Raw genomic sequence first — 18,311 nt, 5'->3', positions numbered from 1 at the left:
GGATAAATATATATTAATTAATTAGATTAATTAATATTTTTACTGTAAAATCATAATTTTAAAAAAATTTTAAAATTATCATTTTACCCTGCACTGAATTCCGCATCAAATGGTATCAGAGCAGGTTCTAAGATATGATATATAAATTTGCATGTGTAGATTAAGTTGTAATCTAAAAGTTTAAATTTAAAATTTAAAATTTAAAATTTAAATTTTGAAAGTTGTTTGAAATTCAAAATTCAAAAGTTTGAAATTCAAAATTTAAAATTTGAAATTTGAAATTTAAAATTTAAAATTCAAAATTCAAAATTGAAAATTTAAAATTTAAAATTTGATTGAAATTTAAAATTTAAAATTTAAAATTTAAAATTCAAAATTTGAAATTCAAAAATTTGAAATTTAAAATTTGAGATTTGTTTGAAATTTGAAATTCAAAATTTAAAATTTAAAATTTAAAATTTAAAATTTAAATTTTGAAATTGGTATATTTAGATATACATGATCCAAGTAGCAAGTAATCGAATTGGGTTGGTTGCCATGGCCATCTGGTCATAGGAGAAAAGTAGGGTTTAAAGGCCATCTCCTCCCATTCGATGGGGTCTCCTATGGTGGTAGGGGTGCCGCTGCAATTATATCCCATGCAGATGAAGCAGTGAAAGGACTTAATTGTAAAGGTTCAATTATAAAATTTATCATGAATGTGTTAGATTAGATCTAAAGGAATATTCATGATTTATTTTGATTGAGTTATTTTCTGTTATGTAATTAGCAATAGGATTGCTATTTATGAAATGTGCTGATCTATTTGTGAAATGAGTCAACATATTTGGTGAACAGAAAATAAAACCTTTCAAATTTGAAAATTATTTTTGAAATACCAAACCCTGATCCATCAGCCCAAATACTTAATTAAAAGAACTAACTGTTGTCAAGTTGGTCTAGAATTGTGAATTAAGACCTAAGACAATTGCATAAACTTGTGGGTCAATGGGTTAGATGGATTAGATCCATAATTGGGTTAGACCTAAGGTTAGCTTAAAGAAATGGACTAAATTAGAATAATTGGTCAAATCTAATAAAAAGTTGATTAGATTAAGTCAAGGACACTCTAGACTCAACTCCAATAGTTGTAGTTGAATGGGTCCATGTCTTTAACTAGACCAAGATGGACTTAATTCATGGCTACGCAGTGGAACCTTATTTACTAAGTTGATCAAATTAAAACTAATGAACCGGTTGGTGTCTAAAGAAAGTTCGGCAGTTTGACCAGTGGTTCTTAAGTGGGAGCTACTCGCATTGATTCGATCTCTGACGAGTTAATGGCATATCCCCACTACTGATCTCACTTACCTGACCAACCTGGTAAGTTAGATTTTGATTAGATCACTTGGTGATTAGGGCTCACCCATGTCATTAGGTAAATCAGTGTGACTGATTTAGGTGCTCCTAATGCTGGCTTTAATTAAATCTTTTTTAATCTGACTTGGTGAAGTCAGTGGGAGGATTGAAATTGACTGGTTAATTTCTTTTTTTCTATCCTTTAATAAAATCTTCAAAATTATTAGGTCCCTAAAATGATTAAGTTATAGTGATAACTAAGTCATAGCCTCCCATTAAGTAAGTGATAATGAGTCCATTAGTTTAATAATCACTGGAGGCCCAAAGGCTTGGTACTTATTGACTAATGAAATTATCATTCATAGTATGATAATTTGGTTTGAGTTTTTCTGATGGTGGTCAGGTTGGCCGGCCAAAGTCGGGCTTGATCATTTATTGGTCCGATCCACCAAATCAAGTCATGTTAATGGTTGGACCTAACCAGATCTTTTCAGTGGAGGCCAAAGCCTACTGATTAGGTTCTGGGGCAAAATTAATTACTAGAAGTTGTTTAGAGAAACAACTGGTTATGAACCTACCCATAGATGCACATGGGTTGATCAACCAAAGTTGGGCTCATGTGTAGTCTGTGTGGATTCTAGTACCCACTAAGGAATTAAAGTAATTCTTCGAATTGGAGGTTGAGGCTACCAGTTCGTAAAAATATTGGAAGAAACTTTAGACTAAAGTCCAAGTCTTTAGTATTAATAATGCATGTACTAATAGAGGTCTAATTTTTCTTTATGCAGCTATGGCCACTACCCTATCACTCCGGTCATTATTAGATAATGACAAGTTCATGGGACCTAATTTCGATAGCTGGTATCGAAAATTAAAAATTATCCTTGAGCATGAGTGGATTCTTTATGTAGTAATAGATCCGGCACCAGAGGAGCCAGCCCCGAACGCTAGAGGCACGGTCCGAGATACTTACCAGAAGTAGATCAATGACCGCACCACCGTTCGGTGCATAATGCTGGCGGCAATGAATGATGAGTTCAGCCACAGATTTGAGAATGTCCAGCCGCAGAAGATTCTTTAAATGTTGAACGACTCCTTTGGCACGCCTGACGATGTTGAAAGCACAAAACTAGTTGTGCCATTTTTAATGCTCGAATGAGGGATGGGCCTCAGTCACTGATCATGTACTATACATGATCGAAATGATTGAGCGCCTAAGTAAACTGGGCTTTCTCCTGTACGAGCAGCTCGATAAGGATGCGATCCTTAATTCATTGCCCAAGTCCTTCCTCCCCTTTCTTACTCATTTTTGAATGACAAAGCCTGCAGTGAACTACCACGGCTTGTTGGGGTTGCTGCAGAACTTTGAGAAGGACCACCAGCTCCATAAGGAGTCAGTGAATATTGTGGGAGGGTCTTCTTCTGGTCGTCGATCATTTAAGAAAGGGAAGAAAAATAAGAAGAAGAAGAAGAATAAGAAGGTACAGCCGCATGCTGGGACGTCTGCACAGGGTCAGACCAAGAAGCACAAGCCCGACCAGAGCTAGGCAGAGTGCTTCTTTTGCGAGAAGCAGGGGCACTGGAAGAGGAACTGTCCTCTATACATTGCCTCCTTGGACCCAAACAGGCCGAAGAAAAAGCAAGGTAATTATATGATAACACCTTGCAACTTTTCCATATGTGATACTACTGCCTGGGTATTGGATACCGAAAGTCCTTATCATATTTGCAATTCGATGCAGGGTCTGTAGGTCAGTTTGAGATTTGATGATGGCGAGAGGTTCCTGAACGTTGGAGATGGAAGCAAAGTTCCAGTTCTAGCTTTAGGAATCATGAACCTTGTAATCAATTCTCGTAATGTAATTCTGAGTGAATGTCACTATTGTCCAAGCTTTTTATTAACTATTATTTTGTAGACCTTTTGGCCATGTACGGTTATCAATTTTTAATAAAAAAAAATATTTGTAATATCATTTTGAATGGTGTTACAATATTTGTTGGACAACTAGATAATGGAATTTACTTACTGTCACAGCCTGTTAATGTGGTTCAAACCTCCGGTAAACGTCCTAGAATAGATAATGTGTCAGAAGTCTACCTTTGGCACTGTAGGCTAGGTCATATCAATAAGAACAGGATAAACAGGTTGGCTCAAGAAGGAATTCTTAAAGTTGCTGATTGTGAATCACTTCCAACCTGTGAGTCCTGTCTTCTTGAGAAGATGACCAAGTCACCTTTTACCGAAAAAGGTGAGCAAGCCAGTGAACTCTTGGGTCTGATACATTCTGATGTATGTGGACCCATGAGCTCAAGTGCAAGAGGTGGATATTTCTACTTCATAACCTTCACAGACGACCTATCGAGGTATGGGTATGTCTAGTTAATGAAGCATAAGTCGGAGTCGTTTGAAATGTTCAAACTATTTCGAAATAAGGTAGAAAAATAAACTGAAAAGTGTATTAAAATTTTCGATCTGATCGAGGAGGTGAATACCTTTCCAATGAGTTTCTGACATATTTAGGAGAGAATGAGATTCTCTCTCAGTAGACTCCTCCTGGAACACCACAGTATAATGGTGTATCTGAAAGGAGGAATCGGACCTTGTTAGACATGGTCCGATCCATGATGGAGTTTGCTGGTCTGTCGATCTTCCTCTGGGGATATGCACTCGAATCGGCTTGTTACCTTCTAAATAGGGTTCCGAGTAAGTCTGTAACCAAAATGCCATATGAGTTATGGATAGAACGTAAGCCAGTACTCTCGCACCTTAGGGTTTGGAGGTGTCCGGCTTATATTAAACGTTTAATTACGGACAAGCTTGGACCTAGGTCTGACAAGTGTAATTTCATAGGATACCCAAAAGAGACCAAAGGGTATTATTTCTACCTAGCTGATGAGCAAAAGGTGTTTATCAGCCTTAAGGTAATCTTTTTAGAAAAGGAGTTTCTTGGTGAAGGGACTGTTGCCTCTAAGGTTGAACTTGAGAAAGTTCGGTAGGTGGAAAAACCAACACAAGTAGCTGAACCTGAATCAGATTTGATTAGATTAGATCCGGAGCCCATTGTTCCTGCACCCTTAAGGCGATCTGGTAAAGTACCACATCAATCGGACAGATACTATGGTTTCTTGGTCCGAGACGGCGATCCTATCGAACTTGATGAAAATGATGAGGATCCGATCACCTACATGGATGCAATGCAGAGATCTGACTCTGAGAAATGGCTAGAGACCATGAAATCCGAAATGAAGTCCATGAAGGTCAACGATGTATGGACATTGGTTGACCCACCCGAAGGAGTAAAACTCATAGGGTGTAAGTGGGTCTTCAAGAGGAAGAGGGGCGCAGACGGAAAGATGAAAACTTATAAAGCCCGTCTGGTTGCCAAGAGATATCGTCAACGTTATGGTATAGACTATGATGAGACATTTTCTCCTGTGGCAATGCTCAAATCCATTCGGATTATGCTTGCGATAGCTGCCCATCTGGACTATGAAATCTGACAGATGGATGTGAAGACAGCTTTCCTAAACGGAGAGCTAGACGAAGAGGTGTATATGATACAACTTGAAGGATTCACATCCACAGATGAGTCTAAGGTGTGCAGGCTACAGAGATCCATTTATGGACTTAAGCAGGCATCCTGGAGTTGGAACATACGTTTTGATAGGACGATCAAGACGTATGGCTTCGTTAAGAACGGAGAAGAGCCATGTATTTATAAGTGGGCTAATGGTCCAGTAGTAGTATTTCTTGTATTATATGTGGATGACATTCTCTTAATCGGGAATGATATCCCTGCATTACAGAGAATAAAGATTTGGCTGTCGTCACAATTCTCCATGAAGGATCTGGGAGAAGCTTCCTACATCCTAGGGATAGATCTAAAAGATTGCTTGGCTTATCCCAGTCCACATACATTGATACTATACTGAAGAGGTTCAGCATGGAGAATTTCAAGAAAGGCTATCTACCGATAGGCCATGAAATTTCTCTCTCGAAGAGGAATTGTCCGACAACACCTCAAGAGAGAGAGCGTATGGATAGAATTCTATATGCTTCAGCAGTGGGATCTATCATGTACGTCATGACATGTACACGATCAGATATGGCATACTCACTAGGGATAGTGAGTAGATATCAATCTGATCCAGGAGATAATCACTGGAAGGTTGTTAAAACCATCCTGAAGTATTTAAGAAATACTAAGGACCAGTGGCTTGTTTATGGTGAATCGGACTTGAGACATATAAGATTTATAGACTCTAGTTTCTAGTCTGATCATGATGACAGCAAGAGTGTGTCAGAATTTATTTTTATCCTTAATGGTGGGGCTATCTGCTGGAAAAGTTCCAAGCAGCACACAGTGGCTGATTCAGTTTGTGAGGCAGAGTATGTCGCTGCATCACATGCTGCCAAAGAAGCGGTGTGGCTGAGAAAATTCATCACTGAGCTTGGAGTAGCACCCTCCCTTGTTGGTCCAGTTCTACTCTACTGTGACAGCTCTGGAGCCATTGCTCAAACGAAGAAATTGAAGGCACACCAGTGGACGAAGCATATTCTGCGTCGCTACCATCTCATCCGAGAAATCATGGATCGAGGTGACATCGACCTTCAGAAGATCGACGGAAAGGAGAACCTGGCCGATCCATTCACTAAAGCCATTGCGGTGAAGGAGTTCAACGACTTCAAGTCGAAGATGGGTATTAGATACTGCACTGATTGGCTTTAGGCCAAGTGGGAGATTGCTGGAAATAGTGTCCCAAAGCCAATCGTCAGTCTGTTGATGGTTGTGCTTCTTTTATATTAGTACATAAATTATAAATAAATAAAAATTATTTTGATATTTTTCATCACAAATTGTCATCTTCTAATGAACTCCTGTGTTGTGGTGAAGTCCTTAGGACTATTTAGACTCGACAAAGGAGGATTTGTCATTTAGTCCTTAAATATGTTCACGACCAAATAATATGTTGTTACCAAAGACAACAATGTTTATTGAGCATAGGTCGTTGTGTACCATATAGATTGGTTGTCCTCTTAACCAAGGAGTGTAGAGACACTAGTATGGCATACAGGTGAGATATAAGGGTACATCTGCATTGAATGTGACCGACTCTGAAGCTATTTCTGCTGTCAAGATTTGCTCCGATGGGATATGGGTATAACTGTCCCTCCGACCTGAGACCGCCATGGTGACTTGCAAGCAACTCACTGCACTTAGGCACTGGACTATCTGAATTTCTAATTCAGTGATGGAAGGATGCTGGGTGTAGTCAAGTACTTGACTTGTCGGTGCATGTGTCAAGATGGAATTGACCACTCTAGTTCAGGAGCTGTGTATAGTCGTGTTTCAATTTAGCAAAATCTTGATCAGGGTAGTCCTAGTGAGGAGTCACAGGATTGATTGAGTTGAGCACGACTCGGATGATCTAATCAGGGTTGACAGTTTAACCCAGAGTCGTCCTAAACACAGGGGTCAAAAGAGATGAATTATATAGTAACCATATTCACGTAGGTTTTGAGTATTGCGATTGCGACTATTCGACCTATCCGGTCATCAGGTACCATTGCTAGATGGTCACTTCGATTAGTACAGGAATTGGTTCCTGTGCTACCGGCTTAGGTTCGAACCTACGGGGTCACACACATTAGAGGTTCCTATCTAATTTGATGGCTGATGAAGAGTTCTAATATTCGTGGACTATGAGTCTTACGTGTCTGAGACTCTGTGATCGAGAATCAGGATTCTCTGATCACAAGTCCCGCACATTTTGGGTATCGGGGTCAAGAGTCCCACTGGTTTGGGACTCTTCGATCAAGGTTTCATATTGATGGACTTTGATACCCGATTGTCCATCGAATTTGAACTCAATATTTATGAGAGATTTAATTAGTAATTTAATTACTAATTAACTCAATTTGATTGAGTAATTATTTTTGGATCAAGTCCAATTGAATTGGATTCAGTTGGGTTTGATCCGATTAGGTTAAGAGTTGACCTAATCATCGAGATGGTTTGGTCACTGATTTGATCAGAGATTGGACTTAATCAATTCCTGATTTGATTAGAATTTTATTGAGCCTAATTAAGTTTAATTAAGTTGGATTTAAATTAGTCTAATTGGGCCTAACTTATTTGGTTCAATTAGGTTGGTTTAAATAATGAAACCACCTTGACCCAAACTCCCTGCGCCACCTCACATCCACTGTGCCCATTTGAATTCACGAGAAGGAATTTCTCGTGAATTTTTCTCACGCAAAGCCCTCCCCATGCCCATATTTGCGCGCCATATGGATGGATAAAGTTGATTAGTTAACCATTCAAATTCAAAGCGTGTTTGAATTTGAATGGATAACTTATCTCTTGTGCCTTCATGCTTATCCATCTTGTGCGCCACATAACTTACATGAGAAAAGGTTTCTCATGAAACATTTTCATGCACAAAAAGTCCACGCCCTTCTCTTCTCACGCCATAAGTGGATAGGGATGAGTTGGTTTGCATTTGAATTCAAACTCGATTTGAATTCAAATGTGCAACCACTTATCTTTATCCTCTCACGCGGATAAGATACGTTCGACGTTGCTTTAAAAAGAGGAGAAAGGTGGGGCATGCGTAGAATTTTTGGAGAGAAAGTTTGGGGCGTGAGGAACCTTTCTGCGTGAGGTGAAGGTCCAAAACCTTCTGAGAGAAAAAGAAAGAAAAAAAAAGGGCGTAGAGTTTTTCTTAGTGTACCCTTGGGTTTCAGTCTAGGGTTCGGGAAGTGAGAAGGTGAGCTACGAGTGTCGTGAGCTCACCAAATTTCAGAGAGATCTTCAACATCCTCTCAAGCACGTCTGCTGATGATCCAGAGTATCCAAAGAATCGACAGACATCGATCGAAGGAGTTCGATCAGCATCGACCGTCGAAAGGACTCTACAACGAGCTAGCACCCATGAGGAGCCGATCAGACCGGGAGCCTCATGTGGACGATCCACAGAGGTCAGACATACTGTGTGGCTGCATCGCGATGATCAGACTCTTCCGACGGTGATCAGATTATGGCGATCTACTACCCGCACAAAGGTATTATGTTCTGAATACATTACAGTAAAGTATTTACTGTTCAAATTCGAATTTCAAATTTAAATGCATGCATACTGTATATCATATTTAGATCCTAGTGTAGGATAAACACATGTTAATTAATTAGATTAATTAATATTTTTCACTGTAAAATCATAATTTTGAAAAAGTTTTAAAATTACTATTTTATCCCTGTACTGAATTCCGCATCACACAGAATGTCATAATTTTTTTCAAAAAATAGAAGTATTTTCATCATCCAAAATTTTTAAATGAAAAAAATCAATCTGCAAGTATTAAATGCACATTGAAAAGTAGTTAGACAAAAATGCTCTTTTCATATTATGATATCTTAGGCTATATTATGACATCCTGGACCATATTATGCCATAAAATATCATAATTTTTTTCAAAATATAGGATTATTTTTGTCATACAAAATTTTTAAACGAAAAAGCTAATTTGAAAGCATTAGATGCACGTTGAAAAATGATGATTACGTAGACCAATTGGACAAGACAGTATGCTCCACATTGGATTTTCTACACCGTCTGTGGTGCACAAAAAATTTCTCTTGCTAACATTCCCCGTGAGGGCCCAAACAGCCAACCTAGAATCATGATTTTAACCACCCTCCATTACAGACCTATTAAAGAGATTTAGGTTGCCATCCCTATGCTCGCCTAGGTAACAGTAAAGTAAATGATATTTTTTTCTCAATTTTTTTATATGTATATCTCTTCAAACATTCAAATTTAAATAAATATTCTTTCAAAATTGATATCTGTATATATATCCTTATAAAATAATTATATATATATATATATATATATATATATATATATATACATATATATATATATATATATATATATATATATATATATACCTATATCATCTAACACCATTAAAATTAATAGTTTAAAATTAAAATGACTAAAATATCTTTATGGATAGATATGTAAAAATATATATATATAAAAATATATATACAAATAATAATTTTATGAGGGTATTCACGCATATTTGAATATTTTAGAGAGTATACAAGCAAAAAACCTTTAACATAAATACATCTTTCTTGGTTTGTTAATTCTTTCTTTATTCTAATAGAGAAAAATTAACATATATAACTAAAATAATAAATTTATTTAATTTATTAATTTATATAAATAAAATAATTTTTTTATCAAATGATAGATCAAAATTATTTTATCTAAAAAATAAACAAAGCGTAACCATTCATGTTTCCTCTAATGTATAATAATATACTTCTAAGAAAAGCATCTAAACCTAATATTAAATGAATAGCTTGTATATTTGCGTAGAATGGACAAAGTTATAGATTTGGATATGATGTAATACTAAGAATTTATAATCTTATTATATTTTATTTTAAAAATTTTTATCAAAAATATCTTTGTGAAATGTATAAGGTATATCATGTTGTTATAAAATAGACATAATCATCCCATCTTGCATAAAAAAATATAATATAATATTTTAATATATAAAATATTATATAATATCATCATCATATTGTTATATTATGTAATATGTTACCATATTGTAGAGTAAGAGGGCTTAAATCAATCTAGATGAAATAGATAAAAATTAAATGAAAATTTTTTGTGTGTATATCCTTCTAAACATTCAAATTTGCATGAATATTCTCATGAAATTGTTATTTATATATATCCTTATAAATTCTTTTTTGCACGTCTATCCATAAGAATATTTTAGTCATTTAAATTTTAACTATTAATTTTTTAACGATATTAAATGATGTGGGCATATATGCAAAAAAACAAGAAGAAAGAAGGATATACATGCAAAATAAGTACTTTATAAAGGTGTACATACAAATATTAATTTTGAAAGGATATTCACATAAATTGAATGTTTAGGAAGGTATACATGCAAAAAATCTTTTTTTTTTTTACCGTTAAAAATTTCATATAATCATAATTTTTTCAGAAGGGAAGAAGTATATTTGTCATTCAAAATTTTAAATAAAAAGATAGAATTGCGGGCATTAAATGCACTTTAAAAAGTGGCAGCTATGTGATCCAATCAGGCCGGACGATGCACTTCATGTTGGATTTTCTACACTGTAGGTGGTGTACAAAAAATTTCTCATAAGATATAAGCCGCAATAGAGGAGGCCAATGGTGAAGGAGAAATTCTTTGTGCATCGCACGTAGTGCAAAATATTGGGTGGATGTCTGGTCAGGACACCACCTCCTAAGATCTTTTCAATACTACGCGATGCAGCAGGAAGAAAGAAGAAACAAAATAAAAGAAAAACAATCAAAATACGTGGATCAGCCACAAAAGAGCTCACCTCCACGGGGCATGCAAACTCCACTATGAAAAAAAAAATTTTACAAGAGAAGATCTCACCTTCAACCCTTGTACACCCAATTCTCTCTCACTAGAAGTTCCCCTCACAAAAGCTTTCTCTCTCTTGGAAGACCCCCTGAATCCTTGAAGTGCCTGGCAACCGCTGTCCAAGAGCCTCCAGCTCCTTCTCTCTCAGCGCTTCCGCCTCTCTCTTCTTCTCGGGTTCCGTACGGCTCGTACGGTGAGAAAAAACCAATCCACACCCTTTACTGTTCGTCCACAGGCCTTTTAAAGGGTTAAAACAGGGTTTAAACCTAATTAGATTAGGTTTAAGAGTCCTAAACAAGCCAAATCAACCTCCTGAACTGTTGGATCATCATCGGAAACTTCCTAGGCCGTCCGATCACGATCGATCCATGGAATAGTGCCGTGGACCGTATGAAACGCATGGAAAACGTCCACATGGTCCACAGGCCCAGCCGTGGACCGCCCGATCCATGGTGGACCGCCTGATCCATGGTGGACCGAAGAATAGGGCCAGCAAGCCGCTTGGGCCGGCCCGCTCCCGCGCATGGGCCTACGCGCACCTGGGCCGCACGCCCGGCTGGGCCGCGCGCCCGCCTGAGCCGCATGCCAGGCTGGGCCGCGCGCCCGCTTGGGCCGCCCGCCCGCGTGGGTCGCGCATCCCACGCGAGCCTGGGTCGCGCGTCCAGCGCACCGCCGCCTGCGGCCGCGCCGCTGCCGCCCGCCGTCGGTCGCCGGCGGTCCTCCATCGCCTCGAATCTCGTGCCGATTTCAAAAGCTCGTATCTCCTCCATCCTGTGCTCCTCCTGACCTGAGACCTGCTCAGGGCATCATCCTGCGGCAATAGGAATCTCACCTTGCAACGTCGCCTCTCGTCCTCCCAAGTCTCCTGTCTCGTGCCCGATCCGCCTCCTAGAGCTCCACCTCGCTCTGGGCTTCACCTGGCTCCCGAAGCTCCACCTCGCACTGGACTCCCCGCCAGGTAATAATATTCTCTGCTCCCCTTCTTCCCCTCCAGCACAATCCTATCGCCGCGTAGCACCCTCAGGATTCCTCCACCAGCTACCGTCCTATAGCCTCTCGAATCCAGTCTGCTAAGTGAGATAAGATTCCGCCTGAAATCGGGTATGTATCGGACCTCCCCCAATCTCCTCATTGCACCGTCATGTGTCCTCCAACTGACCGTCCCAATGCCTCTGATCGCACAGCTTGATCCATCCGACAAATATACAGTGCCCTCACTGTTCTCCAGGGAGTCAAACTGCTCCTCTCTGCAACACACATGATAGGGGTATGCAAAATCTAATATCCACTGCTGGGAAGAAGTAGATACCTCGTCAGATATCTCCAGGACATCTCCATCTGAATCGCTGCTGGCCGTCGCTACAGCAGCCACCATCCAATTTTTCAGTTGAGGGCAATCTCTGGCTAGATGCCCCAACTCCTCACACCGGTAACACCTGATTTTGCTCAAGTCCCTCCTGGACTTGGACCGCCCTCATTGTGATCTCCTATCGCTCCGTCTACCGCCTCCTGCTCCTCCAGAAGCCACCAAAGCTGAGCTACCGCCACCTGAGCTCGAAGCTGGGTTCTCCCTCCTGAGAACCTCGTTCTGGAGTATCGCCGCGATGACCTCGTCCATCTTGATAGTACTCTTCCCCATTAGAAGGGCAGTCACCAAGGACTCATACGAAGGGGGAAGCGACGCTAGCAAAACCAGCACCCTGATCTTCTCCTCAACGTTCTTGCCAATGCTGAGGAGGTCGGTGATGATCTTCTAGAAGTGGCTCAAATGCTTCTACACGCTCTGTCCCTCAGTCATCCGCAGTTGGTAAAACTGCCTCCAGAGGAAAAGTGTGTTGGTGAGAGACTTCGCCATGTACAACTCCTCGAGCTTCGACCACAGCACCGTCGGGGAAGTCTCGCTCCGCACATGGATCACCACCTCATCCACCATGTACATACGGATGGTACTCACCGTCTGTATCTGTAGCCGTTTCCAATCCCCCACCTCCATGGTGGTCGGCTTCTCATCGCACAAGAGAGCATCGATCAACCCCTGTTGGATGAGCACGTCCTTCACCCTTGCCTGCCACAAGGAGAAATTGCTTTTACCATCGAACTTGTTGATCTCCATCTTGATTGTTCCTGTCTTCTCCATCTTCAGTCTTGCTCACCACCACTGCAATCTATGTTCTTGTACCGCCTTGCTCTGATACCACTTGTTGGGTGGATGTCTGGCCAGGACACCACCTCTCAAGATCTTTTCAGTACCACGCGATGCAGCAGGAAGAAAGAAGAAACAAAACAAAAAGAAAAACAATCAAAATACGTGGATCAGCCACAAAAGGGCTCGCCTCCACGGGGCATGCAAACTCCACTATGAAAAAGAAAATTTTACAAGAGGAGACCTCACCCTCAACCCTTGTACATTCAATTCTCTCTCACTAGAAGTTCTCCTCACAAAAGCTCTCTCCCTCTTGGAAGACCCCCTGAACCCCTGAAGTGCCTGGCGACCGCTGTCTAGGAGCCTCCTGCTCCTTCTCTTTCAGCGCTTCCGCCTCTCTCTTCTTCTCGGGTTCTGTACGGCTCGTACGGCGCAAAAAAACCGATCCACACCCTTTACTGTTCGTCCACAGGTTTTTTAAAAGGTTAAAACAGGGTTTAAACCTAATTAGATTAGATTTAAGAGTCCTAAACAAGCCAAATCAACCTCCTGAACCGTCGGATCGTCACCGAAAACTCCCTGGGCCATCCGATCGCGACCGGTCCATGAAATAGTGCCTAGACCGCATGAAACGCGTGGGAAACGCCCACGCGATCCACAGGCCCAGCTGTGGACTGCCCGGTCCACGGTGGACTGGAGAACAGGGCCAACAGGCCGCCTGGGCCGGCTCGCTCCCGCGCGCGGGCCTGCGCGCGCCTGGGCCGCCCGCCCACGTGGGTCGCGCGTCCCGCGCACCGCCGCCTACGGCCGCGCCGATGCCGCCCGCCGCCGGTTGATGACGGTCCTCCACCGTCTCGAATCTCGTGCCGACTTCAAAAGCTCGTATCTCCTCCATCCGAGCTCCGTTTTGGGTGATCTTGGTCTCGTTGGACTCCATTTTTCGCCGTAAACCTCGCTGTGGGCTCAATGTGGGCTGAATCTCGAGGCGTCAAATCTTAACATAAAATACATGTACTGCATGTGATGATTGGCTCATGCATAAAGCCAGACAACGGCACAAGAAAAAAAAAATTATCCGGCTCGATGTGTGAGCCAATCACCGTATATGGCGCATGCATTCGTGCACCACATGCGGTGCACAAAGAATTTCTCATGGTGAAGAATCGACCAGTGGCTGGGCGGGATTGCATGGCCCGCTCAAGTTCCACGCCTTTCAGCGAGCAGACATCTAAGAACATAGGCCCATTGAGATTCGTCAGGCTTAGAAAATAGAGCCATCTAATACACAGGCCAGCCTCGGGCTGAAGAAATAGCATCCAGCTGAGCCCGGGTTACTCTAATTTTTCTTTTTTATTGTGTTATTTTTTATTTCCAATGTATTTGTAGGCTTAATTGATATTTCTTGTCAGTTATATGAACTTAATGAGATAATTGACATATTTCATGTTGTCAGCAACATTTAATTATTTGTATTGAATATTTTGAAACTTTTTAAATATTTTTTATATTTTAATTTTTTTAATATTTAAAAAAAAAAAAAATCATAAAGTCTGAGGCTCAGTAGAAAATCTAAAAATTACATGGAGCTAGATCTAAGCTCTGTGGGAGAAATTCTTTGCGCATCACACGCGGTGCAGAATGCATGCAGCATGCAAAATAATTGATTCACGTATAGAATCCGAACAGCGATATAAAAAAATAAAATAATTTAATTTAATTTTGTGCATAAGATAATCATCACGTGCGGTGCGTGAATGTGCATACTGTACATGATGCACAAAAAATTTCTCGTATGCTCAGAAGTGATGCCCAAAGGTCTGGCTGGGTCCTGGCCAACGAAATTATATGAAAGTTCTGCCTGAGCACTATGAAACGATCTCATGCCAAAGTAACTTCTATAAGAAAATTTTAATTTTAGGTATAATCTAGAACTTCCACATCTGCTTCCACTATTAACAAGGCAAAAATACAAACATGAATTTACATCTGCCCCACATTGACCTGATAGAGCCATAGGAATATTAGAGATTCACTGCTTAAAAACCACATAAAGAACTAATCACTCATCAGCCTCTCTGCTACAAACATGTGAAACTTGCACTGGACTAAGTTCTCCTAGTAGAGAGCAGCTATCATTAAGGATTGGTCATGAAAATAGATTGGCTTGCTGATATTTGCTGAATCCAATAAATGGCAAAATCAATCTCCTTCAACACATGTGTCTCAACTGGGAGTAGTATAACAGCTGCAAGGATGCCTTCCCATGCTGCTCTCTCTAATCATAACATTGATAGGAGTAGAAGGTTAGAAGGAAATGCATCCTGCTAACGAATATTCATTTGCCTATGGAATTTACTTTTAATTGATTCATAATGAGCAATATACACTGATTATAGTAGTCCATGATCTTTGAAATAAATATTGCATAAAATACAAATATATCCATGTTGCATATAAATATATTTGAGCCTTTCAAGCCCAGCCTGATCAAGGTGGGTACATTTTTGGCTCCACTAAAATTAAATTTTGCTCGTTCTTTTGGTTCAACCTTGATTTGTTTAGTCTCAAATTGAATTTGATTTAAGCTTTTCTTGAGCTGCTTATGTTGTTTGACAATCTTAACTTTTCCTTTATCTAGTTCATTCTCATTAGCTGGCCAAATGAAAACTTCTTTTTATACAACTTACTTCCAAATATGGGTATAAACATGGAATTTAGACCTCTTTAGTTTACAAAAAGATCTTATTGAGAAAATATCTGAAAATTAGACCCTTGTTTAGTCACATAATGGAAATTATAGAAGTATCTTGATCTACCAACAATCTTAGCCCCACATTATGAGGAGAGCTTGGTTAAAATCTTTTAAGTTGATGACACTAAGTTGATTTTCCTTTTTAATTTCTGCAAAATAACCTCTAGCTTCCGAGACACAAAAAGAGAAAAATGAAGATACAAAAAGCATCTTTAAATGAAAACCCTCTTAATCAAACAATCATCTTTCGGATCCATGTATGTGCAATAAGAGATAAGATAGCAGAGTAGGGCTACAAATAGATCGAGTCAACCTATAACCAATCTTGGTTGATAGTCAACTAGATCAAACCCAAGCCTGTTTTGAATACATGTGACTTGGGTTAGGATCAAGAATTGGAACTATTTTAAAACTATGTTACTTCTTAGTATTGTAATTTTTGACCTATGACTTGGTCCGTAACATATTAGAGTCTAAGCCAATTTTGAAATATACCCTAATTGACCCAATGCGAATATCTAAACTGTATAAGACACTTCTCTTCATCTTGAATACCATTTCTAATTTGTTGCATGAACCTTCATCTAAAACACTTGCCCTCCTTTCTCCTCAAGTATATTGCATCCTCTCACTTCGTCTTACCTAATTATGGCTAAATATTTATAATTTATTTCAATGGATGCTTATTTCATGATGAATTCGGTTTGTTAATTATCTATTCTTTAAAATTATAGTTTGCAAACATATAGTACTATCAAGCATATTAATTAATTATATTTTAAATTTGTAGTCTACAAACTTGTATATTAAAATATTCATTTTCTTCGATTATATTAAAGAAGTTTTATGAAAATGAAAATTGATGTTCTAAGTTGGAACATGTTTGGGTTTAATTAAAACTCTAATGATTTCACATTTGATTACCAATTACTATTTTTTTACTCATAAGAAGCTTGCTAAATGCTTGATCTACATTGCATTCTAGGCTTGATGAAGTCCCAACCTAAGTGAAGTTAGATCATGCTTGACCTTGACCCAACTTGAATGACCTATTGCATCTATTTTTTGTCTTTTTATGGTTGAATGAACCATTGAATGACCTCATCAACCAATGGGTTGGGCTTGGGTCCAAATTATGATCCTAAATACAACTGAGTTATATTTGGGCCATGCATGCCAAGTCTTGATCTAATATATTTGCAAGTCGGATGAGGAAAGTAAACAATACTAACCATGAATTGAAACTATTTAACATTTTTTCAACTATCTAGTATTCTTGTTTGGCATATGCCTACTTTGACCGAAATCATTCAAGATGATTCCATACTACAGTTTAGTGGAGAAACTTTAGGATATCCTGGAAAAAATGCATCCGGTATAGTAGCTAATCCGTTGGCTTTAGAAGCATATGTACAAGCTTATAATAAAACACGTGATCTTGCTTATGAAGGTAATGAAATTATCTGTGAAGCTAGCAAATGGAGCCCTGAACTAGTTGTCGCTTGCAAAGTAATCTATTGAAATTAGCATACCATCTAGCAAATTTTTTGTCAAAAATTTCTATCTAAGATAGCCCAACACATCTCCTAAGCCTTTTGTAAAGAGAGGAAGACCCAAGTACTTGATGGGGAGTGATTCTAATTTGTACTTCAATGGCTATGAAAATAAAGAGATAGAAGTGAAATCTCTAAGAGAGGAAAAAGTAAGACTAAGAAAGGAAAGTGTGTGATTATGGTTTCACCCTCTTCGAAGGCAAAATTGATGGTCAAATCAACCATAATGGAGTGCAAATAGTTGAGTTTGGCAAGGGTTTCCTCATTGAATCTAAAGTGCGGCGGTATCTAACAAAGAGCTTAAGGCATCTCCTCCTCGATCTTCTTCTATGGGTGGAAGACTGATGGAGACCAATCGTCTCTAGTCATAGCTGGTGCAAGACCTTCAAAGATTCTGTTGGGAGACTTCAAAGGCCATAGAAGAAGAGGTGGTTCTACTTAAGCATAAGTTTTCAAAGGCTATATTGTTCTCTGCTGATGATATCAAGCAAGTTACTATTTGTTGGAACATTAAGTTCTTAGGTCATGGATCATTTTTAGGATTTATAGAAAAAGAGATGAAATTTGGATGAAATTTAGACAAGGATTTTCAGGTTTTTACATTGTCTAAGGGTTTGGTGCTATTTCAATGTCCATCTGATGAAGCTATGACCCAGATCCTTGACAAGGGTCCATGGTCATTGACTAGGTAATTGTTAGCCCTACAACCATGGCATCCTAGGTTTTGGCTTGGTTGTGACATTGTCGCACAAGCATGGATATAGGTAAGGTTGCCAAATCTCTCATTAGAGTTATGGGAGCCTAAAAAAATTCTAAATTTGTGGCTCAAGTGGGTAAGCCTTTTTTTTCTATGATTGGACTATTACTTCCGCTAGAATAGGGTATGGTCATGCTTGTGTCCTATTAGATCTAACTAAAACTATTCATCCAGGGGCAAGGGTGAAGGTCCATGATGCTTTTCTTTAATAATAGTTCATCTATGAAGAATTACCTGACACCTATTATGCTTATGGCCATATTGGGATCATCCCAGAAGCTTGTGGATGCTCGAATTCTAGTGGTTCACTT

The sequence above is a fragment of the Elaeis guineensis genome, chromosome 7, assembly GCF_000442705.2.
Source record: "Elaeis guineensis isolate ETL-2024a chromosome 7, EG11, whole genome shotgun sequence".
NCBI classification, from domain to species: domain Eukaryota; kingdom Viridiplantae; phylum Streptophyta; class Magnoliopsida; order Arecales; family Arecaceae; genus Elaeis; species Elaeis guineensis.
This window is presented reverse-complemented; position numbering follows the sequence as displayed.